This window comes from Saccopteryx bilineata, chromosome 2 (assembly GCF_036850765.1).
Source record: "Saccopteryx bilineata isolate mSacBil1 chromosome 2, mSacBil1_pri_phased_curated, whole genome shotgun sequence".
In the NCBI taxonomy this organism is placed as follows: domain Eukaryota; kingdom Metazoa; phylum Chordata; class Mammalia; order Chiroptera; family Emballonuridae; genus Saccopteryx; species Saccopteryx bilineata.
In genome coordinates, this window is record NC_089491.1 from 170908403 (window position 1) to 170936359 (window position 27957).

General features: G+C 40.1%; 1 pseudogene; it reads right to left on the bottom strand.

Annotated features, from left to right (window-relative positions):
* Positions 1–305: 305 nt before the first annotated feature.
* Positions 306–27283, bottom strand: LOC136322375 (olfactory receptor 5AR1-like; annotated as a pseudogene).
* Between the last annotated feature and the right edge of the window lie 674 nt (positions 27284–27957).

The following is a 27957-nucleotide window of genomic DNA, read 5'->3' on the forward strand; positions in this document are numbered from 1 at the left end:
TAGGTCACAAAGAGCAATCTTATTTTAATTATTATGTAATTATAGTTCATAATATTTACTTCTTAAAGTAAAATTAAAATTGAAACATATGCATATCATAAATTAGCATATATTTTATATATTCTAAGAAAACACAGTAATGATCCATAAACCTATGTTATTAGAAATATTATTTTGTGAAAGAGAAATATTTGTTGCTATACAAAAAATACCTTGATATAATAATTTTACAAGATCAAGAATAGCCTGGACCCTTAGAAAACAAAACTTGCCTGCTATATAATGGTTTTACAAATATCAGTGAATCATTTCTCACATAATATTTTTTTGACAGCATCTTTGACATCTTTCTTTCTCAAAGTATATACTAGAGAATTGAGCATTGGTGTTATAGGTGTGTATAATCTTGTTTTGCTCTGGTGAGGAGATTGATCCAGGTTGGGCATACATACAGAACACTGTCCCATAACTCACATCTGCTATGTGGGAGCCACAGGTAGAGGTCTTACCCTGCCATGGGTTGAAGGTATCTTTAGGACAGTAGAGAGGATATAAGCATAGGAAACCAGAATGACAGTTGTAGCAATGATGATGAGAGCAGACAGGATAAGCAGTACAATCTCATTTACAAAGGTGTCAACACATGAGATCTGGATCTGGGCTGAGACATCACAGAAAAAGTAGTCCAATCTGTTTTCTCCACAGAAATACAAACTGAAGGTGAATCCATTTGGACTATGGAGCTGATGCTTCCACAGACATAGGACCAGTTGGCAACCAAACACAGACTTTCTGAGACATGTGCAGAGTAAAAGAGGGGAGAGCAAACGGTTGAGAATCGATCAAATGCCATGACAGCCAGAAGAAAGCTTTCAGCTGTAACAAACAGGACAAAGAAAAATTGGGCTGCACAGCTAGTATAAGAAATTTTGTTAGACAAGAAGTTGGCTAAAGCTTGAGGAGTGATGATTGTGGAATAGCAGATATCTAAGTAGGTCAAGTTTCTAAGGAAGAAATGCATTGGCCTTTGAAGTCTGGAGTCTATCTTAATGATAATTATCATGCTGATATTTCCCACTACAGTGAGCATGTAGACTTGCAAGAATACTAGGAATAAGAGGATCTGTAGTTTTGGAGGGCTTCTGAAACTTAGTAGAATAAACCCAGTCACTTCTGAGTAACTCCTTCTTCATAGCTGAGATATGGGTGGAACTGAGGAGATGGTAAAATTGAAAGAAATGAATGATCAGAATACTTGTTTGAGTAAAAGTAAGAACTAGCATGGAAAAAATTTGTTTTATATTATATTGTTTTATAATACTTTATAAAACACCAATGAACATAAAGAATGAATTACTTCAAAATAGAAACAGACTCACAGATATAAAGAACTGTTGGTTGCAGAGGGGAGAGGGGCTGGGGGGCTGTGTAAAAAAGATGAATATTATCAAGATCCAACCATTTTGTTGTGAATGATTGATAACATTATATGGAGTGAAATAAGTAAGTCAGAAAAAACTAAGAACTGCATGATTCCATACTTGGGACATAAAAATCGAGACTAAGAGACATGGACAAGAGTGTAGTGGTTACTGGGGGAGGGGGAGGAGCTCAAAGAAAACTAGATAGAAGGTGACGGAGGACAATCTGACTTTGGGTGATGGGTATGCAATATAATTGAATGACAAGACAACCTGGACATGTTTTCTTTGAACATATGTACCCTGATATATTGATGTCATCCCATTAAAATTAATAAAAAAATTTTTTTTTATATATAAATAAATTTTTATTTTAATGGGGTGACATCAATAAATCAGGGTACAGACATTCAAAGAAAACATTTCCAGGTTATCTTGTCATTTAGTTATGTTGCATACCCATCACCCAAAGAGAGATCGTCCTCTGCCACCCTCCATCCAGTTCTCTCTATACCCCTCCCCCTCCCCTCCCCCTCTCCCTCCTTCCCTCCCCCCACCCCCCATAGCCACCACACTCCTGTTCATGCCTCTCAGTCTCGCTTTTATGTCCCACTAATGTATGGAATCCTGCAGTTCCTGTTTTTTTCTGATTCGCTTATTTCACTCCACACAATGCTACCAAGACTCCACCATTCCGCTATAAGTGATCCAATGTCACCATTTCTCCTAGCTGAATAATATACCATGGTGTATATGTGCCCCATCTTCTTCATCTAGTCCTCTATATTTTTACAGTGATTAAAAGCCTTTAAGCAAACTCTTGGCCAATACAGCAAGAATCCATAAATGAGTAGTGTCCTTAACATGTTCCCCAAGTCCAAGTTGGCCCCCTCACCATGCCAAATCCCTGAAAAATGCAACCCAACCACAGTTCAGTCTGTTAGGAGCTGTCACAGGGAGCAGGAGTCCAGGAAAGTTCCCCACAGGAAAAGTCCGTATGGCACTGGAATTGTTGTCACCATTCTATACTTTGCAGCTCATGTCCAAGTCCCAATGACCGCTGCTTCTAGCTGGTAGTGATTCAGGTAGACTGGAAAAAGCCATTTGCAGCATGCGTGGATATGGAGCTTCTGTTCTCCTCTGCCTGGAGAGTTGAGACCAGGTTGCTTTTCCCTGGAGCTCTGTGACTGTGGCCTGGTAAAGAGAACCTTGGGGCCCTGGCCGGTTGGCTCAGCGTTAGAGCGTTGGCCTGGCGTGCGGGGGACCTGGGTTCAATTCCCGGCCAGGGTACATAGGAGAAGCGCCCATTTGCTTCTCCACCCCCCCTCCAAAAAAAAAAAAAGAGAACCTTGGGATACACTAAGCTGGGTGGCAAAGGTAAATTCATAATACAAGTTGGCAAAAGGAGGAAAGAGAGCTCTAAATTAAGAGTAGGTCCCAGCCTGAAATATGAGTGGGGCATTGAGGTAGGAGGAATAAAGGAAACACTATATATTAAGCAAAGCAGCAGAAAATAGGACTATCAACACCCACAACAGAGATCTTTGAGGGAAGAATAAAGAACCTGACTATTCAGGCAAAACATAGTTAAGTGGCCCTTGTGCAAATGAGATCAGTTTACCTGCTTCTTGGAAGAAATACCCTAGGCTCGTCCACAGTGTCGTAGATGGGGTCGACGGCCCTGGGCACCTTCAGCCTTCAGTGGCAAACCCCAGCATTCTGGGCAAGGTTAGGTCATAGGTGGCTGGAGCAGGCCTGGAAGAGACTGAACCCTCCCTTAGAGGAGCGAGGGGGAAGCCCACCTTCCAGTGTCCCTGTTTCCTCACAGCAGAGGTGTGTAAGCCTGGCAGGCTTTAGCTCAATGACCTTCCTTTCCACTATTGAAGCAGGACCCAGATGGCATCCTATGAGACCCCTTTGGGGTGCTGGAGCCTTTAAGGGTGTATCCTAAAAGCTGGTAGTTCCCCCTGATCTCTATTGGGCTTTTTCTGCCTCTAGGTATCTTAAAAGCCATTCTCAGAAGATCTCGCTGAGGGGTTTGAGGATCCCCATCCGCCTATATAAATCTTTTCCATATATCTGGAGCTATTTGGAAAAAAGACAGAACAGTGTTATTAGCTAGATCTAATAAAGAAGGTAGATTTGGTGTCTCCTGTTCATCAGCTTTCAAAAGAAATGTAAATTTTTTTTTTTAAGTAAAAAGCATGATATGGTAGACCCGTCGGAGTCATTGGCCTGGTGTGCAGGATTCCCGGATTCGATTCCCGGCCAGAGCACACAGGAGAAGCGCCCATCTACCTCTCCACCCCTCCCCCTCTCCCCCCTCCCGGTCCCTCTCCCGCCCACAGCCAAGGCTCCACCGGAGCAAATCCACCCTGGGCACTAAGGATGGCCCCATGGCCTCCGCCCTAGTTGCTAGAATGACTCCGGTTGTAACAGAGCAACATCCCAGATGGGCAGAGCATTCCCCCCGGTAGGCATGCCAGGTGGATCCCAGTCAGGCGCATGCAGGAGTCTGTCTGCTTGCCTCCCCATCCCCATCCTCAGAAATATACAAAAAATAAATAAATAAAAGAAAAAATACAAAAAAAAAAAAAAAAAAGGGGGGGGGCATTCCCTTGTGCTAAAGCACCAGGAAGCATGGACTGAGCTTGAGTATGTCCTATGAAACATGGAGCTCTATGTTTACATATAAGTCTTTGAAGAAGGAGGAACTGCTGAAATAGTTTGTCAGCATTTGTCCCTAAGACAGCAGTCTTTATAGTGGGAACACCATACGTAAATATTTGCTGTCTGTCTATAGATTAAGGGGGGAATATGGCCAATGCTGAAAAGCCATGATCTTTGTGCCCCTCCCCTCCCCCAACCCCCTCCCTCTCCTCCCCCCACCCTGTAACCCCAACACTGTTGTTCATGTCTCTGAGTCTCATCTTTATGTCCCACCTATGTGTGGAAACATATAGTTCTTAGTTTTTTCTGATTTACTTCTTTCACTCAGTATAATGTTATCAAGGCCCATCCATGTTGTTGTAAAAGATCCTATGTCATCATTTCTATGGCTGAGTAGTATTCCATAGTATATATATACCAAAGCTTTTTAATCCACTCATCCTCTGATGGACACTTGGGCTGTTTCCAAATCTTTGCTATTGTGAATAATGCTGCCATAAACATGGGGGTGCCTTTCTTCTTTTCAAACAGTGCTATGGTGTTCTTGGGGTATATTCCTAACAGTGGTATAGCTGGGTCAAAAGGCAGTTCGATTTTTAATTTCTTGAGGTATCTCCATACTGTTTTCCACAGTGGCTGCACCAGTCTGCATTCCCACCAGCAGTGTAGGAGGGTTCCCTTTTCTCCACATCCTCGCCAGCACTTATTCTGTGTTGTTTTATTGATGAGCGCCATTCTAACTGGTGTGAGGTGATATCTCATTGTGGTTTTAATTTGCATTTCTCTAATCATTAATGATGTTGAACATTTTTTCATATGCCTATTGGCCATCTGTGTGTCCTCTTTGGAGAAATGTCTATTCATTTCTTTTGCCCATTTTTGGATTGGATTGTTTGTCTTCCTGGTATTAAGTTTTACAAGTTCTTTATAAATTTTGGTTATTAACCCCTTATCAGATGCTATGTCAAATATATTCTCCCATTGTGTAGTTTGTCTTTTTAATCTGTTCTTATTGTCTTTAGCTGTGCAGAAGCTTTTTAGTTTGATAAAGTCCCATTTGTTTATCCTGTCTTTTATTTCACTTGCCTGTGGAGACAAATCAGCAAATATATTGCTGCGAGAGATGTCAGAGAGCTTACTGCCTATGTTTTCTTCTAAAATGCTTATGGTTTCATGGCTTACATTCAAGTCTTTTATCCATTTTGAGTTTATTTTTGTGAGTGGTGTAAGTTGGTGGTCTAGTTTCATTTTTTTGCAGGTAGCTGTCCAGTTTTCCCAACACCATTTGTTGAAGAGGCTGTCTTTACTCCATTGTATTGTCTTACCTCCTTTGTCAAATATCAGTTGTCCATAGAGCTGTGGGTTTATTTCTGAGTTCTCTGTTCTGTTCCATTGATCTATGTGCCTGTTCTTATGCCAGTACCATGCTGTTTTGAGTACAATGGCCTTATAATATAACTTGATATCTGGAAGTGTGATACCTCCCGCTTTTTTCTTCCTTTTCAGGATTGCTGAGGCTATTCGTGTTCTTTTTTGGTTCCATATAAATTTTTGGAATATGTGTTCTATGTCTTTGAAGTAAGTCATTGGTATTTTCATTGGTATTGCATTGAATTTATAAATTGCTTTGGGTAATATAGACATTTTAATGATGTTTATTCTTCCTAACCATGAGCACGGTATATGCCTTCACTTATTCGTATCTTCCCTGATTTCTTTTATCAATGTTTTATAATTTTCTGAGTACAAGTCTTTAATCTCCTTGGTTAGATTTATTCCTAGGTACTTTATTTTTTTGGTTGCAATGGTAAAGGGGATTGATTTTCTGATTTCTCTTTCTGACAGTTCATTATTAGTGTATAAAAATGCCTCTGATTTCTGAGTATTGATTTTATATCCTGCCACCTTGCCAAATTCTTTTATCAGGTCTAGTAGTTTTTTGACTGAAACTTTAGGGTTTTCTATATACAATATCATGTCATCTGCAAATAATGATAGTTTTACTTCTTCTTTTCCAATTTGGATGCCTTTTATTTCTTTTTCTTGTCTGATTGCTGTGGCGAGGACTTCCAGAACTATGTTGAATAAGAGTGGTGAAAGGGGGCAACCCTGCCTTGTTCCTGATTCTTAAGGGGATAGCTTTTAATTTTTGCCCATTGAGTATTATGTTGGCTATGGGTTTGTCATAGATGGCCTTTATCATGTTGAGGTATGTTCCCTGTATTCCCACTTTGCTGAGAGTTTTGATCATGAATGGGTGCTGGACTTTATCAAATGCTTTTTCTGCATCTATTGAAATTATCATGTGGTTTTTCTCCTTTCTTTTGTTTATGTGATGAATCACATTGATTGATTTGCGAATATTGTACCAGCCTTGCCTCCCAACAATAAATCCTACTTGATCATGGTGTATGATTTTTTCCATATATTGCTGGATCCGGTTTGCTAATATTTTATTGAGGATTTTTGCATCTAAGTTCATCAGGGATATTGGCCTATAATTTTCTTTCTTTGTGTTGTCTTTGCCTGTTTTGGAATCAGAATTATGCTCGCCTCATAAAAGGAGTTTGGAAGTCTTCCTTCCTCTTGAATTTTTTGAAATAGCTTGAGAAGGATAGGAGTTAGTTCTTCTTTGAATATTTGGTAGAATTCACTTGTGAAGCCATCAGGCCCAGGACTTTTCTTTTTTGGGAGTTTTTTGATAGCTGTTTCAATCTCATTTGTTGTAATTGGTCTGTTTAGGTTTTCTGATTCTTCCAGATTGATTTTTGGAAGATTATATGATTCAAGGAATTTGTCCATTTTATCTAGGTTGTCTAGTTTTTTGGCGTACAGTTCTTCATAGTATTTTCTTACAATATTTTGTATTTCTGTTGTGTCAGTTGTTATTTCTCCACTCTCGTTTCTAATTTTATTTATTTGAGTCCTCTCTCTTTTTTTCTTGGTGAGTCTTGTTAAAGGTTCATCGATCTTGTTTACCTTTTCAAAGAACCAGCTCCTGGTTTCATTGATCCTCTGTATTGTTTCTTTAGCCTCTATGTCACTTATTTCTGCTCTGATCTTTATTATTTCCTTCCTTCTACTAGCTCTGGGCTTTACTTGCTGTTCTTTTTCTAGTTCTTTTAGATGCAGGGTTAAGTTGTTAATTTGAACTTTCTCTAGCTTCTTGAGGTATGCCTGTAATGGTATAAACTTCCCTCTCAGGACTGCTTTTGCTGTGTCCCATAAATTTTGAGTTGATGTATGCTCATTATCGTTTGTTTCTAGGAATTTTTTAATTTCTTCTTTGATCTCAATGTTAACCCATTCATTGTTTAATAACGTGCTATTTAGTTTCCAAGTGTTTGAATGTTTTTCAATTTTTCTATTGTGGTTGATTTCTAGTTTGATGCCATTGTGATCAGAGAAAGTGTTCGATATGATTTCAATCTTCTTAAATTTGTTGAGCCCGCTTTTGTGCCCTAACATGTGGTCTATTCTAGAGAATGTCCCATGAGCGCTTGAAAAGAATGTATATTCTGCTCTTTTAGGGTGAAAGGTTCTGAAGATACCTATTAAATCGAGTTCATCTAATATGTCCTTTAAGTCTGCTGTTTCTTTGTTAATTTTCTTTCTTGAGGACCTATCTAATGATGTTAATGGGGTATTGAAATCTCCTACTATTATAGTATTGCTGTTGATCTCGCCCTTTAAGTCTATCAAAGTCTGCTTTATATATTTAGGTGCTCCTATATTAGGTGCGTAGATATTTATAATGGTTATATCTTCCTTTTGTATTGCTCCCTTTATCATTATGTAGTGACCTTCTTTATCTCTAACTATGGTCTTTGTTCTAAAGTCCATTTTGTCTGATATAAGTATTGCTACCCCAGCTTTTTTTTCATTTCCATTTGCGTGAAATATTTTTTTCCATCCTTTTATCTTCAGTCTGTGTGCATCTTTTGATTTAAGGTGTGTCTCTTGTAGACAGCATATGTATGGGTCCTGTTTTCTTATCCACGCAGCTACCCTATGTCTCTTGATCGGATCATTTAATCCATTAACATTTAAGGTTATTACTGATATGTAATTGTTTATTGCCATTTTTTTTCTTTAAAACTGTTTTTCTCTTTTGCTATATTCTTTTTTTCCTTTGATCTGTTTACAACAGGTCCCTTAGCATTTCTTGCAGCCTTGGTTTGGTTGTAGTGAAATCCTTTAGTTTTTTTTTGTCTGTAAAGCTTTTTATTTCTCCTTCAATTTTAAATGATAGCCTTGCTGGATAAAGTAGTCTTGGTTGTAGGTTCTTGTTCTGCATTACTTTGAATATTTCTTGCCATTCCCTTCTGGCCTCAAGTGTTTCTGTTGAGAAGTCAGAAGTCATCCTTATGGGGGCTCCTTTGTAGGTGATTGTCTTTTTTTCTCTAGCAGCTTTTAATATTTTCTCTTTATCATTTAGCTTTGGTAATTTAATTATGATGTGTCTTGGTGTTGGTTTCTTTGGATTTCTCTTTAATGGAGTTCTCTGTGCTTCCTGAACATGTGAAATATTTTCCTGCCTTAATTGGGGGAAGTTTTCCGCTATAATATGTTTGAACAAAGTCTCTATCCCTTGTTCTTTCTCTTCTTCTTCAGGAACCCCTATGATGCGGATGTTATTTCTCTTCATGTTGTCACAGAGCTCTCTTAGAGTTTCCTCAGACTTTTTGAGTCTCTTTTCTTTTTTCTGCTCTGCTTCCATGCCTTTATTTATTGTGTCCTCTAACTCACTGATTCGATTCTCTGCTTCATCCATCCTGCTTTTAATTCCTTCCATTGTATTCTTTATTTCAGATATTGTATTTGTCATTTCTGTCTGATTCTTTTTTATTATTTCAATGTCCTTTTTTATATTTGTTATCTCTTTATTTAGGTTTTCGTAATGGCCATCTATGGTGGTTCTAATATCTTTGAGCATCCTAACAATCGTTATTTTAAACTCTGCATCTGGTAATTTGGTTATATCTGATTCACTTAGGTCCTTTTCTGGGGATTTCTCTTGGTTTATTTGTGCTGTATTTCTCTGCCTCCGCATTTTCTCTTCACGAGAGTGGCTGTGATCACGTGCTCGGGTGCACAAGGGTTGGTGGCCTTGGCCTTTGCCCCGCCCCCGTGTGTGATGTTATGCTCGGTCCTGAGGGCACTGGCGAGCACCTTTGCTCAGCTGCGGGTCTCTGCCTGTTTCCGAGCTTTCGCCCTGCCTTTGCAGGATGATCCCACTCAAGGAACAGCTGCTAACCTTGGCTCTACCACCAGAAAAGGCTGCGTGCCCAAGCTCAGCTTCGTAACAGAACTCCGCCTCTTCTGGGCTTTTGGCTCCACCCCCGCGGGAGGAGCCTGCTACCAAGTCAGACCGCAAGCCTGGGTTGCACAGGCGGGGCAGGGATGTGCTCCTCTGCCCTTGCTCCGGGGCTGGTTTCTACCCTTTCTGGGTTTCCCGCCCTTCTCCCGGAGGCTGGATTACAGGCTGCCGGCAGCTGAGCTTAGCCGCTTTTGCACGCCCCCTTCTCCCTAGCCGGGCAAGATTGAGCTCACACCTGAGCCCACTGGTGGCCAGCCGGCTTCCGCCCCTGCCAGCAGAACCGCGCTTTTGTCTCCCGCTGCCGCCCGCTCTCCTGTGCGCCCTCAGCTGTGTGGGTGGGGGCGTTGCAGCTCGGACCCTAAGACTCACTACCGTAGACCCGAAAGCTCCCTCCTTCTATGCGACTCTGCTCTGAATGCCGCGGGGGAGCTTGTTTGGCTGCTCTCCTGCTTCCCTTTGCTGGTATTGCTGTTTCCGGGGGAAATATTCACTTCAGCTTTGGGGAGTGACTCGTCCCAGGGGTTAGAGTGGCTATCTCCCAAAAATGTTTCTCCCTATGCCTCCTAGATTGCACTCTCTTCCTGTTACTGTGGTTCTCTCCTCTCTCCCTCCGTCTCCAGGAGCCCCGGGTGAGTGTTTGTGAGAGAGATGTTCTGCGTGGTCCCTTTAAGAAGGATCCTGGGTCTGAGAAATCAGACTCTCTCACAAACAGTATCCTGACTTGTTTCAAGCTAAATACTGTCCTTATGCTTCTTCTGGGCTCTGGGGCTGCAGGCTGTGGCTTTGTTCCTGGGGCTCAGGGCCCTTTCCCCTCTGCTAAACTCACTTCCCGCCACGCGAGTCTCTCCCTGCTGCCGTTCGCTCCGAGAAGCTGGGCAGCCCTCTCCGCGTTTCCGCTTTTCCTACCAGTCTCTGGGTGGCTTCTTCAGCGTTCCTGGGTTGAAGAGTCCTTTTAGTTTAGTCCAAAGTTGGTTTTTCCAGTTGATAGTTCATAAAATTAGTTTGTAATCCACATTGGTTCTGGGAGGTAGATGCTGGTACGTTCGCCTACTCCAGTGCCATCTTGTCTCTCCGAGGGACTCTTTTTTAAATATCAATAAAAATTTTTTTAAAAAAGAATGAATATTAAGTACAAATCGACAGTTAAAAAACAGTCACAGGGGGAAACCAGGGAGAAGACAAGATGGTGCTGGAGTAGGCAGGTATACCAACATCCACCTCCCAGAACCAAAGTGGATTACAAACTAATTTTAAGAACTATCATCTGGAAAAACCAACTTTGGACTAAACTAAGAGGAATCTCCAGCCAAGGAACACTGAAGAAGCCACATCAAGACTGGTAGGAAAAGCAGAAATGAGGAGAGGTCTGCCCAACTCCCCGGAGTGAATGGCAGCCAGGAGAGACTCGCGTGGCGGGAAGTGAGTTTAGCAGAGAGAGGAGGGTCCTGAGTCCCAGGAACAAAGCCCCAACCTGCAGCCCCAGAGCCTAGAAGAGGTGTATGGACAGTATTTAGCTGGAAACAAGTCAGGATACTGTTTGTGAGAAAGAGACTGATTTCTCAGACCCAGGATTCTTCTTAAACGAACTTCACAGAACACCTCTCTCACAACCCAACCACTCATCCGGGGCTCTGGGGAATGGGGAGAGAGGAGAGTACTGGAGTAGCAGGAAGAGAGTGTAATCTAGGAGCACAGGGAGAAACATTTTGGGAGACAGCCACCCTAACCCCTGGAACGAGTCACTCCCCAAATCTGAAGTGAATATTTCCCCTGGAAACAGCAATACCAGCAAAGGGAAGCAGGACATGAGCCAAACAAGCTCTCCCATGGCACTCAGAGCTGAGTCACTTAGAAGGAGGGAGCTTTGGGGACTACAATAGTGAGTGTTAGGGTCTGAGCAGCAGCGCCCACACCCCACATGGCTAAGGGCTCGCCGGAGGGCGGGTGGTGGCGGGATGCAGAAGCATGGTTCTGTTGGCAAGGGCAGAAGCTGGCTGGCCACCACTGGGCCCAGGTGTGAGCTCAGTCTTGCCCAGCTGGGGAGGAGGGGGCGTGCAAAAGCAGTCAAGCCCAGCTGCAGGCAGCTTGCAATCCAGCCTGTGGGAGAAGGGTGGGGACCCTGGAAGGGGTGAAGACCAGCCCTTGAGCAAGGGTGCAGGAGCACAGCCTTGCCCTGCCTGCAGAACTAAGGCTTGTGGCCTGACTCGGGAGGAGCCAAAAACCCAGAACAGGCAGAGTCCTGCTACTGAGCATGGGCAAGCAGTCCCGCCTGGCCTGTGGAGCCAAGGCTTGCTGCCGTCCCACGAGTGGGCTCCTCCTGCAAGGGCGGGATGAAAGTCTGGAAACAGGCGTACACCTGCAGCTGAGCAAAGGTGCTCACCACTGACCACAGGGCTGAGCATAATGCCACCCACGGGGGCGGGGTAAAGGCCAAGGCCACCAAGGCTTGTACACCCGAGCATGTGATCACAGCCACTCTCGTGAAGGAGAGGCGGAAACCACAGCAACAGCCCCAGTGGGCAGTCACCAGCAATGCTCATAACAAAACGCCCTAGGCAGCAACAGCAGAGAGGGTGGTGAGCTTGCAAACAGACAATACCCAGGGAACAGAGGCCACACCAAGTGGACTCCAGTGGTCAAAACCTTCCTTTACACAGAGAAAATGAGATGGCAGAGAAATGCAACACGAATCAAGAGAAAACCCCAGAAAAGGACCTGAATGAATCAGATATAACCAAATTATCAGATGCAGAGTTTAAAACAGCAATTGTTAGGATGCTTAAAGATATTAGAACAACAATAGATGGTCATTACAAACACCTAAATAAAGAGATAGCAAATATAAAAAAGGACATTGAAATAATAGAAAAGAATCAGTCAGAAATGACAAATACAATATCAGAAATGAAGAACACAATGGAAGGAACTAAAAGCAGGCTGGGGAGATGACGTCAGAGTAATGGCGGAGTAGGAAGCGATACCGATAAATCTCCCCCAAAACTCAACAAGATCTTCAACCAGAAACAGAAAAACCTATACTTGGAGCCTCCAGATGCTTCACAATACACCCGAAGGTATGGTCGAGTGAAAAATTGGCTAAATATATAACCAAATCCTGAAGGAAATAGGGAGTAAGAAATGCTCCGCCTTCCTCACTAACCTAAACAGGGCGGCTTTCTCTGGTAACTGTGAATATAGAAACTGAGGCGGGCAAAGGGGGTGAATACATCCAGGCCGCGCACAAAAGGCCGAACCAGGCTGTGGCACGAAGATCCTAGCAGAGGAAAAACTGTTCCTGTGGCAAGCCGGGCAATACAAGCTAACACTCGCGCCAAACCCAAACAAAGAAAGACAAGCGGGGCAGCCATTTTACCCGTTCTCCTGGTTGGTGCGCAGTTAGTGGGCGAGAGATCTCTTCCTAAGCCCCAGAAGTGGGTGTCCGTGTTGCCCCACAGAGAGGCAGGGTCAGAGGCCTTTCTGTGGGCCGAAAGCAGAATCTCTGGGCAGCCCCAGTGCCCTGGGAAAGCCGCGCACGGGAGGGAGCGAGCACTAATTCCAACGGTGGAAATTTTCCGTGCTGGTGAGGGTTTCCCTCAGGGAAACGCGGCCGGCCTCATATCCTGGTGTGTGCGCGCAGATAGGTAGTGAGCGATTCCTCCAAGTGCCTCGGCAGGGCGCGCCTGTGTTATCGCACAGAGGGGCAGAGTCAGGGGCTTTTGTGTGGGCAAAAGTGGAATCTCGGGCCGCCCCAGCGCCTTGCAAAAGCCGCGCACAGGGACGGAGCGAGAGCGAATTCCAGCGCTGCAAATTTCCATGCGGTTGGGGGTTTCACTCAGAGCGTGAGACTACTGGCTGGATATCCTGGTCTGCGCGCGCAGATAGTGAATGAGTTTCCTCCAAGCACCCCGGAAGTGGGTGCCCGCCTGTGTTACCGGACAGAGTGGCAGAGCCAGAGGTCTTTGAGTGGGCAGAAAGCCCGCCTGATTATGCTAGCAGCTCTGACTGACTGAGCCTTACCGAGAGCCCTGTGCTGAGTGGGAATAGAGTGGGGAGTTGCCAGCTCTTTGAACCTCTTACTATCCAGGCAGAGGCAGCAACAACCCCATAGCTGGATTATCAGGCTACTAATTGAGGAAGGAAAGACTAGGAGAAAGGCTCCAGGAACACGGACTCTCTCACTGTCGGAGCCTATAAATGCTAATGAGCCTCAACTCCCAACGAGAATAAAGCATAATACATGACATTGCCATAGAGACTTATCAACTGCAAACCTCTACCTGAGCGTGCCAAAGGGGCAGAACCCGGGGTACAGAGTCACCGACCAGGAAGAGGGAGAGAAAAGAAAAAGCAAGAAGATAACCTCTCAAAATCAAGAATAATCTGCAGACTTTATAACCTATCCCATTTTATTATATTTGTTCGTTTGTTTCTCTTATTTTCATTCTTGAGACTTTTTTTTCCTCCTCCAATTTGGCCGATTAACTCTCTACCGGTCTTACTCTCTCCTCTCCTTGAACTACACTACCCATAAGTGTTACATCTCCCATTATCATTTCTCTTCTCTTCCTTTCTCTCTATGAGGGTTGCACTCCAAAACCCTTAACTCTTTCTCTCTCTCTCCTTTCTTTTTTCTTCTTTTAGTGGTTCCCTCTTTTTTTCTCTCTCTCTTTCTTTTCTCCCTCTATATTAGTTTCTTCCTTTCTCCTTTACATCTCCTCTCATTCAAACCTCAATAACAAACAAATTATCTTATCTGGGACTCAAACCTATGTTTGTGGCATTTTGGGGGGTTTTTACTTCACCTTTTTAACTCACTAGCAGTGCTCCCATCCCTGGCTCTCCATATTATCTAGTTCTTGTTCCACTAAATACAATAGTAAGTTTTTAATTTGTCCCCCCATTTTTCCATTTTCCTCTTATTCCTCTCATCATAACTCTTAGAAAACCAACACCTAAAAGCAAATCATTTTATTCTTGACCCAAATTTTTTCCTTATTTGCTTTTTGTGGGTCCATACGCTCTTTTTTTTTTCTTTTTTCTTTTTTTTTTTTTTTTTCTCTCTCTCTTTTTTGCCCCTTTATTACTTTTCCCCAATTCAGGCCCTCCATCACAGGCATTGTTTGTTATAACTCACAGTCCACCACAAGATTTTCTCAAGAAAGAGGGGAGAGGAGAGGAGAGGAAAAAAAGAGGGGGGGAATAATTTCCTTTTTTAAAAAATTTTTATTTTATTTTATTTTTCTTTATTTCATTATTAATTTTTTTAAAAAAAACAACTCTTTTCGATTTGTTATTTTTTTATTTTTTTTAACTTTTTATTCTTTATTAAATCTCATTAATACTATCAACAAAACCACCCTCAGATGCCATTAAGGAAGAGAAAATCGAATATCATGGATACAAAAGAAAGAGAGGTAACACAGCTAGATGAGGAAAAATCTATGGAGAAAAAATTTAATATATTGGAAACCTTGGAGCTAAATGACAGAGAATTCAAGATAGAAATCCTAAAAATCCTCCGAGATATACAAGAAAACACAGAAAGGCAATATAGGGAGCTCAGAAAACAACTCCATGAACACAAAGAATATATGTCCAAGGAAATTGAAACTATAAAAACAAATCAAACAGAGATGAAAAAATTCACGAGCTGAAAAACGAAGTAACAAGCTTAGCTAATAGAACAGGTCAGATAGAAGAGAGGATTAGTGAAATAGAAGACAAGCAACTTGAGGCACAACAGAGAGAAGAAGAAAGAGACTCAAAAATTAAAAAAAATGAGATAGCCCTACAAGAATTATCTGACTCCATCAAAAAGAATAACATAAGAATAATAGGTATATCAGAGGGAGAAGAGAGAGAAAATGGAATGGAGAACATACTTAAACAAATAATTGATGAGAACTTCCCAAGCCTGTGGAAAGAACTAAAGCCTCAAGTTCAAGAAGCAAACAGAACTCCAAGTTTTCTTAACCCCAACAAACCTACTCCAAGGCATATCATAATGAAATTGACACAAACCAACAGCAAAGAAAAAATTCTCAAGGCAGCCAGGGAAAAGAAGAATACAACATATAAAGGAAGGCCCATTAGATTATCATCAGATTTCTCAGCAGAAACTCTACAAGCTAGAAGAGAGTGGACCCCAATATTTAAAGTCCTGAAAGAGAGGAACTTTCAGCCACGAATACTATACCCATCAAAGCTATCCTTCAAATACGAAGGAGAAATAAAAACATTCACAGATACAGAAAAGATGAGGGAATTTATCATCAGAAAACCCCCACTCCAGGAATTACTAAAGGGGGTTCTCCAATCAGATACAAAGAACAAAAAAAAAAAAAACAGAGCCACAAGTAAAAGCTCCAAGAAGAACACAATAAAACCAAATTTAAACTGTGACAACAACAAAAAGAAAGAGGGGGAGAAGACGGAGATTAACAGTAGCAAAGGACGATGGAGTGCAAAAGTACTCACAAAATAGTTCGCTACAATGAACAGGGTAGGGACCCTTTTCATTACTCAAAGGTAACCACCATTGAAAAAACCACCACAGAAGCACATGAGATAAAAAAGATAGCAACAGAGGAAAGATGTATGGAATACAACCAAATAAAAACAAAAGATAGAAAAACGAAAGAGAAGGAGCAAACAAGACACAAAACTAACAGAAAGCAAGATATAAAATGGCAATAGGGAACTCACAAGTATCAATAATTACACTAAATGTAAATGGGTTAAACTCACCAATAAAAGGCACAGAGTAGCAGAATGGATTAAAAAAGAAAATCCAACTGTATGCTGCCTACAGGAAACTCATCTAAGTAACAAGGATAAAAACAAATTCAAAGTGAAAGGCTGGAAAACAATACTCCAAGCAAATAACATCCAAAAAAAAGCAGGTGTAGCAATACTCATATCGGATAATGCTGACTACAAGACAGGAAAAGTACTTAGAGACAAAAATGGCCATTTCATAATGGCTAAGGGGACACTGAATCAAGAAGACATAACAATTCTTAATATATATGCACCAAACCAAGGAGCACCAAAATATATAAGACAGCTACTTATTGATCTTAAAACAAAAACTGACAAAAATACAATCATACTTGGAGACCTCAATACACCGCTGACAGTTCTAGATCGGTCATCCAAACAGAGAATCAACAAAGACATAGTGGCCTTAAACAAAACACTAGAGCACCTGGATATGATAGACATCTACAGGACATTTCATCCCAAAGTGACTGAGTATACATTTTTCTCCAGTGTACATGGATCATTCTCAAGAATTGACCATATGTTGGGCCACAAAAACAACATCAGCAAATTCAGAAAAATTGAAGTTGTACCAAGCATATTTTCTGATCATAAAGCCTTGAAACTAGAATTCAACTGCAAAAAAGAGGAAAAAAATCCCACAAAAATGTGGAAACTAAACAACATACTTTTAAAAAATGAATGGGTCAAAGAAGAAATAAGTGCAGAGATCAAAAGATATATACAGACTAATGAAAATGACAATACGACATATCAGAATCTATGGGATGCAGCAAAAGCAGTGATAAGAGGGAAGTTTATATCACTTCAGGCATATATGAACAAACAAGAGAGAGCCCAAGTGAACCACTTAACTTCCCACCTTAAGGAACTAGAAAAAGAAGAACAAAGACAACCCAAAACCAGCCGAAGAAAGGAGATAATAAAAATCAGAGCAGAAATAAATGAATTAGAGAACAGAAAAACTATAGAAAAAATTAATAGAACAAGGAGCTGGTTCTTTGAAAAGATCAACAAAATTGACAAACCCTTGGTAAGACTTACCAAGGAAAAAAGAGAAAGAACTCATATAAACAAAATCCAAAATGAAAGAGGAGAAATCACGACGGACACCGTAGCTATACAAAGAATTATTGTAGAATACTATGAAAAACTTTATGCCACTAAATTCAACAACCTAGAAGAAATGGATAAATTCCTAGAACAATACAACCTTCCTAGACTGAGTCAAGAAGAAGCAGAAAGCCTAAACAGACCTATCAGTAGAGAAGAAATAGAAAAAACCATTAAAAACCTCCCCAAAAATAAAAGTCCAGGCCCTGACGGCTATACCAGCGAATTTTATCAAACATTCAAAGAAGACTTGGTTCCTATTCTACTCAAAGTCTTCCAAAAAATTGAAGAAGAAGCAATACTTCCAAACACATTTTATGAGGCCAACATAACCCTCATACCAAAACCAGGCAAGGATGGCACAAAAAAAGAAAACTACAGACCAATATCTCTAATGAATACAGATGCTAAAATACTAAACAAAATACTAGCAAATCGAATACAACAACATATTAAAAAAATAATACATCATGATCAAGTGGGATTCATCCCAGAATCTCAAGGATGGTTCAACATACGTAAAACGGTTAATGTAATACACCATATCAACAAAACAAAGAACAAAAACCACATGATCTTATCAATAGACGCAGAAAAGGCTTTCGATAAAATACAACACAATTTTATGTTTAAGACTCTCAACAAAATGGGTATAGAAGGAAAATATCTCAACATGAAAAAGGCCATATATGATAAACCATCAGCTAACATCATATTAAATGGCACTAAACTGAAGGCTTTCCCCCTGAAATCAGGAACAAGACAGGGTTGTCCACTCTCTCCACTCTTATTTAATGTGGTACTAGAGGTTCTAGCCAGAGCAATCAGACAAGACAAAGAAATAAAAGGCATCCATATCGGAAAAGAAGAAGTAAAGGTATCACTTTTTGCAGATGATATGATCCTATACATCGAAAACCCCAAAGAATCCACAAAAAGACTACTAGAAACAATAAGCCAATACAGTAAGGTCGCAGGATACAAAATTAACATACAGAAGTCAATAGCCTTTCTATATGCCAACAATGAAACAACTGAGAAGGAACTCAAAAGAATAATCCCCTTCACGATTGCAACAAAAAAAATAAAATACTTAGGAATAAACATAACAAAGAATGTAAAGGACTTATATAATGAAAACTATAAACCATTGTTAAGGGAAATCGAAAAAGATATAATGAGATGGAAGAATATACCTTGTTCTTGGCTAGGAAGAATAAATATAATCAAGATGGCTATATTACCCAAAGCAATATACAAATTTAATGCAATTCCCATCAAAATTCCAATGACATTTTTTAAAGAAATAGAGCAAAAAATCATCAGATTTATATGGAACTATAAAAAACCCCGAATAGCCAAAGCAATCCTAAAGAAAAAGAATGAAGCTGGGGGCATAACAATACCTGACTTCAAACTCTATTATAGGGCCACGACAATCAAAACAGCATGGTATTGGCAGAAAAATAGACACTCAGACCAATGGAACAGAATAGAAAGTCCAGAAATAAAACCACATATATATAGTCAAATAATTTTTGATAAAGGGGCCAACAACACACAATGGAGAAAAGAAAGCCTCTTCAATAAATGGTGCTGGGAAAACTGGAAAGCCACATGCAAAAGAATGAAACTGGACTACAGTCTCTCCCCCTGTACAAAAATTAACTCAAAATGGATCAAAGATCTAAACATAAGACCTGAAACAATTAAGTACATAGAAGAAGACATAAGTACTCAACTCATGGACCTGGGTTTTAAAGAGCATTTTATGAATTTGACTCCAATGGCAAGAGAAGTGAAGGCAAAAATTAATGAATGGGACTACATCAGACTAAGAAGTTTTTGCTCAGCAAGGGAAACTGATAACAAAATAAACAGAAAGCCAACTAAATGGGAAATATTTTCAAACAACAGCTCAGATAAGAGCCTAATATCCAAAATATACAAAGAACTCATAAAACTCAACAACAAACAAACAAAGAATCCAATAAAAAAATGGGAAGAGGATATGAATAGACACTTCTCCCAGGAAGAAATACAAATGGCCAACAGATATATGAAAAGATGCTCATCTTCTTTAGCTATTAGAGAAATGCAAATCAAAACGGCAATGAGATACCACCTCACACCTGTTCGATTAGCTGTTATTAGCAAGTCAGGTAATAGCAAATGTTGGAGAGGCTGTGGAGAAAAAGGAACCCTCATACACTGTTGGTGGGAATGTAAAGTAGTACAACCATTATGGAAGAAAGTATGGTGGTTCCTCAAAAAACTGAAAATAGAACTACCTTATGACCCAGCAATACCTCTACTGGGTATATATCCCCAAAACTCAGAAACATTGATACGTAAAGACACATGCAGCCCCATGTTTATTGCAGCATTGTTCACAGTGGCCAAGACATGGAAACAACCAAAAAGCCCATCAATAGATGACTGGATAAAGAAGATGTGGCACATATACACTATGGAATACTACTCAGCCATAAGAAATGATGACTTCGGAACATTTACAGCAAAATGGTGGGATCTTGATAACATGATATGAAGCGAAATAAGTAAATCAGAAAAAAACAGGAACTGTATTATTCCATACGTAGGTGGGACATAATAGTGAAACTAAGAGACATTGATAAGAGTGTGGTGGTTACGGGGGGGAGGAGGGAATGGGAGAGGGATAGGAGGTGGGAGGGGCACAAAGAAAACAAGATAGAAGGTGACAGAGGATAATCTGATGTTGGGTGGTGGGTATGCAACATAATTGAACGACAAGATAACCTGGACTTGTTATCTTTGAATATATGTATCCTGATTTATTGATGTCACCCCATTAAAAAAATAAAATTATAAAAAAAAAAAAAAAAAAAAAGTGAAACTAAGAGACATTGATAAGAGTGTGGTGGTTACGGGGGGGGAGGGGGGAATGGGAGAGGGAAAGGGGGAGGGGGAGGGGCACAAAGAAAACAAGATAGAAGGTGACAGAGGACAATCTGACTTTGGGTGACGGGTATGCATCATAATTGAACGACAAGATACCCTGGTCTTGTTATCTTTGAATATATGTATCCTGATTTATTGATGTCACCCCATTAAAAAAATAAAATTATTTAAAAAAAAAAAAAAGAAAAGATATATAAGGAAAAAATAAATAAAATTGTTATAAATATAAAAAAAAAAAGCAGGCTGGGTGAAGCTGAGAATTGAATCAGCGAGTTAGAGGACAAGATAAATAATGGCATGAAAGCAGAGCACCAAAAAGAAAATAGACTCAAAAAGTCTGAGGAAACTCTAAGAGAGCTCTGTGACAACATGAAGAGAAATAACATCCACATCATAGGGGTTCCTGAAGGAGAGAAAGAACAAGGGATAGAGACTTTGTTCATGCATATCATAGCTGAAAACTTCCCTCAAGGCAGGAAAACATATGTTCAAGAAGCACAGAGAACTTCATTAAAGAGAAACCCAAAGAAATCTACACCAAGACACATAATTAAAATACTAAAGCTAAGTGATAAAGAGAAAATACTAAAAGCTGCTAGAGAAAAAAGACTATCACCTACAAAGGAGCCCCCATAAGGATGACTTCCAAATTTTCAACAGAAACACTTGAGGCCAGAAGGGAATGGCAAGAAATATTCAAAGTAATGCAGTACAAGAGCCTGCAACCAAGACTATTTTATCCAGCAAAGCTATCATTTAAAATTGAAGGAGAAATAGAAAGTTTCCTAGACAAAAAAAACTCAAGGAATTCACTACAACCAAACCAAGTCTGCAAGAAATGCTGAGGGGCCTGTTGTAAACAGATGAAAGGAGAAAAAGAATATAGAAAAAGAGAAATACAGTTATAAAGAATAAAATGGCAATAAACAATTACATATCAATAATAACCTTAAAGGTAAATAGATTAAATTATCTGATCAAAAGACATAGGGTAAAAAAAAAAAAGACATAGGGTATGCTGTCTACAAGAGACACACCTTAAAACAAAAGATGCACATAGATTGAAGATAAAAGGATGGGAAAAATATTAATATTTCATGCAAATGGAATGGAAAAACTGGGGTAGCAATACTTATATCAGACAAAATGGACTTTAAAACAAAGACTATAGTTAGAGATAAAGAGGGTCACTATATAATGATAAAAAGAGCAATCCAACAGGAAGATATAACCATTATAAATATCTACGCATCTAATATAAGAGCACCTAAATACATAAAGCAGACTTTGATGGATTTAAAGGGCGAGATCAACAGCAATACTATAATAGTAGGGGATTTCAATACCCCACGAACATCACTAGATATATCCTCAAGAAAGAAAATTAACAAAGAAACAGCAGAGTTAAAGGACATACTAGATCAACTCGATTTAATAGATATCTTCAGAACCTTTCACCCTAAAACAGCAAAATACACATTCTTTTCAAGTGCTCATGGTACATTCTCAAGAATAGACCACATGTTAGGGCACAAAAGTGGTCTCAAAAAATTTAAGAAGATTGAAATCATAAGGAGCACTTTCTCTGATCACAATGGTATGAAACTAGAAATCAACCAAAACAGAAAAACTGAAAATACTCATACACTTGGAAACTAAATAGCATGTTATTAAATAACAAATGGGTAAACAATTAGATCAAAGAAGAAATTTAAAACTTCCCAGAAATGAATGATAATGAGCATACATCAACTCAAAATTTATGAGACACAGCAAAAGCAGTATTGAGAGGGAAATTCATACCATTACAGGCATACCTCAAGAAGCTAGAAAAAGCTCAAATAAACATCTTGATCCTATATCTAAAAGAACTAGAATACCCATCAAATATTTTAAGGTCAATTTAAAAAAATTTACAAGGGAAGAGTCATATCCTGGAACTCCTACGGATCTACCATATCATGCCTTTTACGTAAAAAATTTTAACTTTTTTTTTTAATGCTGATGAACAGGAGACAACAAATCTTTTTTTCCTGCAAACCACTACCTTCTTTTATTAGATCCAGCTAATAACACTGTTTTGTCTTTTTCCAAATAGCTCCAGATATATGGAAAAAATTTATATAAGTGGATGGGGATCCTTAAACCCCTCAGCGAGATCTTCTGAGCATGGCTTTTATGGTACCAAGAGCAGAAAAAGCCCAATAGAGATCAGGGGAACTACCAGCTTTTAGGATACACCCTTAAAGGCTCCAACGCCCCAAAGGGGTCTCATAGGATGCCATCTGGGTCCTGCTTTAATAGTGGAAAGGATGGTCATTGAGCTAAAACCTGCCAGACTTACATGCCTCTGCTGTGAGGAAAAAGGGACACTGGAAGGTAGGCTTCCCCATCGCTCCCCTAAGGGAGGGTTCAGTCTCTTCCAGCCCTGCTCCAGCCACCTATGACCTAACCTTGCCCAGAATGCTGGGATTTGCCACTGAAGGCTGAAGGTGTCCAGGGCCATTGGCCCCATCTATGACACTGTGGATGAGCCTAGGGTATTTCTTCCAAGAAGCAGGTAAACTGATCTCATTTGCACAAGGGCCACTTAACTATGTCTTACCTGAATAGTCAGGTTTTTTATTCTTCCCTCGAAGATCTCTGTTGTGGGTGTTGCTAGTCCTATTTTCTGCTGCTTTGTTTAATATATAGTGTTTTTTCTATTCCTCCTACCCCAATGCCAGATATATATTTCAGGCTGGGACCTACTCCTAATTTAGAGCTTTCTTTCACCCTTTTGCCAACTTCTATTATGAATCTACCATTGCCACCCAGCTTAGTGTATCCCAAGATTCTCTTTACTATGTCACAGTGGCAGAGCTCCAGGGAAAAGCAACCTGGTCTCACCTCTCCAGGAACAGGAGAACAGAAGCTCCATCTCCACACATACTGCAGATGGCTTTTCCAGTCTACATAAGTCATTACCAGCTAGAAGCAGCAGTAATTGGGACCTGGATATGAGCTGCAAAGTATAGAATTGTGACAATTCCAGTGCCATGCAGACTTTTCCTGGATGTGGACTTTGTCTGTACTCCTGCTCCTTGTGACAACTCTTAACAGACTGAACTGGGGTTGGGTTGCATTTTTCAGGGATTTGGCATGGTGATGGTGCCAATTTGGACTTGGTGAATATGTTAAGGACACTACTCTTTTATGAATTGTTGTTGTATTGGCCAAGAGTTTGCTTAAAGGCTTTAATCACTGTAAAAAAAAAAAGAAGCCTGGATAAATAAGATGTGCCACATATACACCATGGTATTCTATTCAGCCCTAAGAAATCATGACATCGGATCACTCACAACAAAATGGTGGGGTCTTGATAACATTATGTGGAGTGAAATAAGTAAATCAGAAAAAAAACAAGAACTGCTGGATTCCATACATTGGTTTGACATAAAAATGAGACTTAAGAGACATGGACAAGAGTATGGTGGTTACAGGAGGTGGGGGGGGGGAGAAGAGAGAAGGGGAGGGGGGAGCGGCACAAAGAAAACTAGATAGAAGGTGACAGAGGACAGTCTGACCTTGGGTGATGGGCATGCAATATTGTTGAATGACAAAATAACCTAGACATGTTTTCTTTGAATATATGTACACTGATTTATTGATGTCACCCATTAAAATTAATAAAAATTCATTTATAAAAAAAAGGTATAGCAAAAGGTTTATTATTTCATGTATTTGATACTTAAATAAGAGCAATAAAAGAAATACACAACACTAGATTATAAGAAAGTTATAAAATATTAATAAAAATATTAAATGATACCTGACAAAAAATAATAAAACTTTTTTTTAAGATAAAAATAAATAAATAAAAGAAATAGAAAAAGAACAGCAAGTAAAGCCCAGAGATAGTAAAAGGAAGGAAATAATAAAGATCAGAGCAGAAATAAATCACATAGAGGCTAAAGAAACAATACAGAGGATCAATGAAACCAGGAGCTGGTTCTTTGAAAAGGTAAACAAGATTAATGAAACTTTAACCAGACTCACCAAGATAAAAAGAGAAAGGACTCAAATAAATACAATTAGAAACAAGAGTGGAGAAATAACTGACACAACAGAAATACATAATATTGTAAGAAAATACTATGAAGAACTGTATGCCAATAAACTAGACAATGTAGATGAAATGGACAAATTTCTAGAAACATATAATCTTCCAAAAATTAATCTGGAAGAATCAGAAAACCTAAACAGACCAATTACACCAAGTGAGATCAAAACAGTTATCAAAAAGTTACCAAGAAAGAAAAGTTCTGGGCCTGATGGCTTAACAAGTGAATTCTACCAAATATTCAAAGAAGAACTAACTCACATTCTTCTCAAGCTATCAAAAATTCAAGAGGAAGGAAGACTTCCAAGCTCCTTTTATGAGGTGAGCATAGTTCTGATTCCAAAACCAGGCAAAGACAACACAAAGAAAGAAAGTTATAGGCCAATATCCCTGATGAATTTAGATGCTAAAATCCTCAACAAAATATTAGCAAACCGGATTCAGCAATATATGAAAAAAATCATACACCAGAATCATGTGGGATTTATTCTGGGGAGGCAAGGCTGGTACAGTATTTGCAAATCAATCAATGTGATTCATCACATAAACAAAAGAAAGGAGAAAAACCACATGATAATTTCAATAGATGCAGAAAAAGCACTTGATAAAATCCAGCACCCATTCATGATAAAATAACTCACAGCAAAGTGGGAATACAGAGAACATACCTCAACATGATAAAGGCCATCTATGACAAACCCACAGCCAACATCATACTCAATGGACAAAAATTAAAAGTAATCCCCTTAAGATTACAACAAGGCAGGGGTACCCCCTTTCACCACTCTTATTCAATATAGTTCTGGAAGTCCTAGCCACAGCAATCAGACAAGAAAAAGAAATAAAAAGCATCCAAATTGGAAAAGAAGTAAAACTATCATTATTTGCAGATGATATGATATTGTATATAGAAAACCTTAAAGTCTCAGTTAAAAAACTACTAGAACTGATAAATGAATTCAGCAAGGTGGCAGGATATAAAGTTAATACTCAGAAATCAGAGACATTTTTATACCCTAACAATGAACTGTCAGAAAGAGAAATTAAGGAATCAATCCCCTTTACCATTGCAACCAAAAAGATAAAGTTCCTAGGAATAAATTTAACATATGGAGATTAAAGACTTGTACTCAGAAAATTATTAAACATTGATAAAAGAAATCAGGGAAGATACATACAAGTGGAAGCATATGCCGTGCTCATGGTTAGAAAGAATAAACATCATTAAAATGTCTATATTACCCAAAGCAATTTATAAATTCAATGCAATACCGATTAAAATACCAATGACTTACTTCAAAGATATAGAACACATATTCCAAAAATTTATATGGAACCAAAAGAGAACATGAATAGCCTCTGCAATCTTGGAAAGGATGAATAAAGTGGGAGGTATCACAGTTCCAGATATCAAGTTATATTATAAAGCCATTGTACTCAAAACAGCCTGGTACTGGCATAAGAACAGGCATGTAGATCAATGGAACAGAACTGAAACCCAGAAATAAACCCACACCTTTATGGACAACTGATATTTGACAGAGGAGGTAAGAGCATACATTGGAGTAAAGACAGCCTCTGCAACAAATAGTGTTGGGAAAATTGTAGAGCTACCATCAAAAAAATGTAACTAGACCACCAACTTACACCATTCACAAAAATAAAGTCAAAATGTATAAGACTTAAATGTAAGCCGTTAAACCATAAGCATCTTAGAAGAAAACATAGGCAGTAAGCTCTCTGACATCTCTCGCAGCAATATATTTGCTGATTTGTCTTTACAGACAAGTGAAATAGGATAAACAAATGGGACTTTATCAAACTAAAAAGCTTCTGCACAGCTAAAGACAATAAGAACAGAATAAAAAGACAAACTACACAACTGGAGAATATATTTGACAATGCATCTGATAAAGGGTTAATATCCAAAATTTATAAAGAACTTGTAAAACTTAATACCAGGAAGACAAACAATCCAATCCAAAAATGGGCCAAAGAAATGAATAGACACTTCTTTAAAGAGGACATACAAATGGCCAATAGGCATATGAAAAAAATGGTCAACATCACTAATCATTAGAGAAATGCAAATTGAAACCACAATGAGATATCACCTCACACCAGTCAGAATGGTGCTCATTAACAAAAGAACACAGAATAAGTGCTAGCAAGGATGTGGAGAAAAGGGAACCCTCCTGCACTGTGGGTGGGAATGCGGACTGGTGCAGCCACTGTGGAATACAGTATAGAGATTCCTTAAGAAATTAAAAATTGAGAGGAATGACGTGAGAATAATGGAGGGGTAGGAAGCGATACTGATAAATCTCCCCCAAAACTCAACAAGATCTTCAACCAGAAACAGAAAAACCTATCCTTGGAGCCTCCAGATGTTTCACAATACACCCGAAGGTATGATCGAGCAAAAAATTGGCTAAATATATAACCAAACCCTGAAGGAAATAGGGAGTAAGAAATGCTCCACCGTCCTCACTAACCTAAACAGGGCGGCTTTCACTGGGAACTGAGAATATAAAAACTAAGGTGGGCAAAGGGGGTGAATAGATCCAGGCCGTGGCACAAACAGCCGAACCAGGCTGTGGCACGGAGATCCAAGCTGAGGAAAAACTGTTCCTGTGACAACCCGGGCAATACAGCTAACACTTGTGCCAAACCCAGACAAAGAAAGACAAGCGGGGCAGCCATTTTACCCGATCTCCTGGTTGGTGCGCACAGATAGTGGGCGAGAGATTCCTCTGACTGCCTCAGCAGTGGGCGCTAGTGTTACCCACAGAGAGGCAGAGTCAGGGGCCTTTGTGTGGGCCAAAAGCGGAATTTCGGGCTGCCCGGCGCCCTGAGGAAGCCACGCACGGTAAGGGAGTGAGAGCCAATTCCAACGCTGGAACTTTTCTGTGTGGGCGGGGTTTCACTCATAGGGTGAGGTGGCTGGCTTGATATCCTGGTCGGCGCGCACGGAGAGTGGGCAAGAGACTCCTTTCAGCACCTCAGGAGTGGGAGACTGTGCTATCCCACAGAGAGGCAGAGTCAGGCGCCTTTTTGTGGGCTGAAAGCGGAATCTCAGGCCACCCCAGCGCCTTGAAAAAACCGCACACGGGGAGGGAGCGAGAGCCAATTCCAATGCTGGAACTTTTCAGTGTGGGCGGGGATTTCACTCAGAGGGCGAGACTTCTGGCCTGACATCCTGGTCTGTGTGCGCAGATAGTGAGCGTTTCCTCCACGTGCCGCGGGAGTGGGTGCCCGCTTGTGTTACTGGACAGAGTGGCAGAGCCAGAGGTCTTTGAGTGGGTGGAAGGGAAGCCCCGCCTGATTATGCTAGCAGCTCTGACTGACTGAGCCTTACCCAGAGCCCTGTGCTGAGTGGGAAAAGAGTGGGGAGTTGCCAGCTCTTTGAGCCTCTTACTATCCAGGCAGAGGCAGCAGCAACCCCATAGCTGGATTATCAGGCTACTAATTGAGGAAGGAAAGACTAGGAGAGAGGCTCCAGGAACACAGACTCTCTCACTGTTGGAGCCTATAAATGCTAATGAGCCTCGACTGCCAGCGAGACTAAAACACAATACATGACATCACCATAGAGACTTATCAAC